Raw genomic sequence first — 3640 nt, 5'->3', positions numbered from 1 at the left:
GATCGATCGAAAATACATCATTTAAAATTTTTCGGAAATCCCTTTGGCCGTTCAGTTCCTTTATTATTATTTTTTTTATTTTATTCTTTTTATTTTTCTTTTTCTTTTTCTTCCCCTCATTTTCTTTTCCCTTTCTTTTTCTATTTTTCTTTTTCTCCCTTCTTATTCATCATCTCCCTCACACAAACCTTAACCCTCATCTTTCTCACACCGAATCATCTTCTCTCTTAAGCCCTCTCAATCCATCTCTTTCTCTCTCTCTCATTCTCCCTCAATCTCACATAACCACCACCCCACATTTCTCTTCAATCGGCGGCAACTAAAGGAGACCCAAGCGAACGCCGTACCTCCATTAACGACAGCAAGAAGCTTTTAGCTGCAGCCAAGCTTCTCCTCTTTTCACTCTATCTCCTCTATTTTCATCACCTCTGGCCGATTTAGGCCAAGGAGGACTCGAACCTAGCTCTGGCGAGCTTCTGTAGATTTCGGCGAGGTTCCGGCGAACCTTCGGTCATCTTCTCCGATGCCGGCAAGCTTGAAAAGCCTCAGTTTTGTTCCAAATCCCTTCCTCTATTCTCCTCTTCACTTCTTTGAGTCGGGTATGTTCCAATTTTATTTTTTTATTTTTATTTTTATTTTATTTTATTTCACTTTTGTTTATTTTTATTTTATTTGCTTTTTCATTTTACTTAGTCTTGCATTTTAATTGTCATTTTGTATATATTCTTGTATATATAAAAATTGAAAACAACAAAAACAAATAAAAAAATGAAAAAAATTAAAATTACAAAAACAAAATAAATTTTTTGTTGAAAATTGTTGCTAAAAAAAAAAAATTTTGGAACATCTAAATTGGATTTGCCTCTGATATTTGTTGAATGGTGATGGGCAAACATTGGAATTGGAATGAGATGGATTATGGTTGTTGATTATAGTTTTTAGAAGGAGAATGGATAAATTTTATTGGATTAATTGTGGGCGGTGTCCCTTGTTGGATGTTGAGATTGATTTATTGATGATAAATACATGTGTTTTGATGTGTTTGAAAATTTTTTGAATGTCCATTTTTAAGGGGAAACCATGCCGGATTTTTGAAAAAATTTTGAACTTTGATTTTAAAATCCAAAAAGGTATGTGGTTTGATTCTTGGACTTTGAGATGGAATTTGACAAGAATTTTAAAAGTTGATTTTGATTGAAAAGAAAGAATTTTTAACTTGTTTTTAAAGTTGAGATATTGATGTTGAATTTGAAATGGCATTGAAAGTTTGAATTGATGTGAGCATAGTTCCATCTTCTCTCATTTGCTTGAATGTGAAATGCATTGATGTGTTTTCAGTTGCCTAAATTGATTGTAAGCATGACTTGATTTGATTTTGTGTTGTAAATGATAAGTCTTGTCATCAATGCATAATATGTGTCAAATGGACCTCTTTGACAAGTTTTAATTGGGTTGAGTGCATTATTTTGGTAAAATGATCTTTCATTGTTAAAATGTTTTGTGATCCCACTTGTTGGGTTTCAAATGGTTAAAATAGAAAATTTTGAACTTTGTTGAAAAATGTGAAATTGAGTTGCACGATTCCTTCTCATGTTGTTCATTCATTGCATGATTCTTGTCATGAAGTGTTTCTACAATGCAATTGAATATTTTGACCCCAAAGTTTTCAAAATTCAAATTTTACCCCAAAAGTGTTGAGAAATTCCAAAGTTGATCAAAATGCCCTTATTTGAATTGAAGTTTGTTCCATTTGATTCCTTTGCATCCATTTGAAAATGCTAAGTGCCTTTGAACTTGTTAGGATATAATTCTTGATTCTTGCCATGCTAAGGCACAATTTGATATCTTTAGACCTCATTTATCATAATTTTGATCTTCTTGTGCTTAATGATTTTGAAACTTGTCAAATGTGATTTCTTTTGAATAATTATGTGCCTCTTGGAATAATTGCAACCTGTTACTTGTATATACACTATTTTGCACACACTTGTATCATATTGACAGTTTTGAAGATTTTCTATGCATCTTTTCAGCCTGTTGTCTTGGGTTGACTTTTGACTAAGTTTGGGGGTGTGTTATGGATTTTTGAGTTGCAATGCATGATTTGAATGTTGCCTCGGTTCTTTGGCCTTAATATTAATTCTTGATCTTAATTTAAATTCTGAAATGCAATTTGAACCAAGTTAGAACTTTGCTTGCTTGATATTAATGTTTATTGGTTTAATGCCATTGTCTTGATATCTTACACTTGTGATCTATTCTTTATGACCGAGGTTCTTTCCGGCCCAGATTCTGACTTCCAGATGGTAAGCTTCTTGTATTCTTAATATTTGAGCATTCACTGCTTTATTTCAGCATTAGAGGGAGTCGCAAATTCTAAGTGATCATAGGAGCCTGATTTTGTTACATTGCAGTACAGGATATTTCTTTGTCTGGAGTTGTTATTCTTTGTGCATCATTTTGATATATGCTATCTATTTGCATACTATGTCCAGGATTCATTTTTAAACTACTTGTCATAATATGCTTTGGATTGTAGTGTCTTACACCCGTGCAGTTCACTTAGTCTTTATTACATGACTTGCCTGCTTCTTGAGTCCTAGGTTGACAGTTGCCATACCTATATACTCCATGTTATCCTGCTTACTGTATTTGATCTTCACTATTGCACTTATAGACCTTCTTACTAGGAATTGATACGATGTTATCCTAGGGTCTACTTGTCATGTCATTACAGCATTTACTCGAGTTTTAGGTTTGTGAATGCACGTTGCATCCTTTATGCACATCACAGCCTTAGCTTGTCCTGTTGGTCACATTTTTGGTTAAAATGTTCTATACTTGATTTTTTTGCCCTCTATGCCATCACTGCTTTATTGCCATTGCTGATTATATTTTGACCTATCCTGTTTAGTTGAAGCATGTTGAATGCTAATTCTGAAACTTTCTTATCCATTTCTTGCACAAGCATGATCCTATTCGCATATTCTATCTATTTTTACTTGATTCAGACATGCTTTGTGTTTTCTTATCAGTTACTTACCTTATCCTTAACCTGTGCACTGATTTATCCTTGTGTTTTTGTAGATGCAGCGTAGAAGAAAGACTCTTGCTAGGAAGTAAGTTCACAGAGTTCCACGGCCTCCATCTCTAGTTCCAGAGTTTTCTTCTTCTTCTTCTTCATCTTCTTCATCATCAGCCTTAATCCAGTCTGAGACACACCCTATAGACGCTGAGCATGCCATTATTCGCGAGGTTCCCGCTAAGTCTTATGCCACTAAGGCACGGGAGACCGAGTACAGGTTCAATACAGGTACATTTACTACCTTGGACCAGACCAAGTGGTCCTATGAGGAGCTTGTGAGGCGGGGCAGTGCTGCTATTATGACCCCAGAAGACACAGTTGTCTACCCCCGGTTGGTTACTCTTTTCTACCAGAACATCTAGATGGATGAGGATGACAAATTTCTATTATACACTACCATTGACGGCCAGGAGATTGAAATTTCTTTTCCGGCCATAGCTGCTGCCAGTCGCTGCTCCCCATTGGCTGATGATACTCAGGAGCCTCTGTACCCTACACATCCACCATTCCCCACTGAGATGACCATGGTAGCTACATTATCTCTACAGGTAGTAT

This window comes from Cornus florida, unplaced genomic scaffold (genome assembly GCF_030987335.1).
Source record: "Cornus florida cultivar Cherokee Brave unplaced genomic scaffold, ASM3098733v1 CherokeeBrave_3.0.0_Hap2_Chr03, whole genome shotgun sequence".
In the NCBI taxonomy this organism is placed as follows: domain Eukaryota; kingdom Viridiplantae; phylum Streptophyta; class Magnoliopsida; order Cornales; family Cornaceae; genus Cornus; species Cornus florida.
This window is presented reverse-complemented; position numbering follows the sequence as displayed.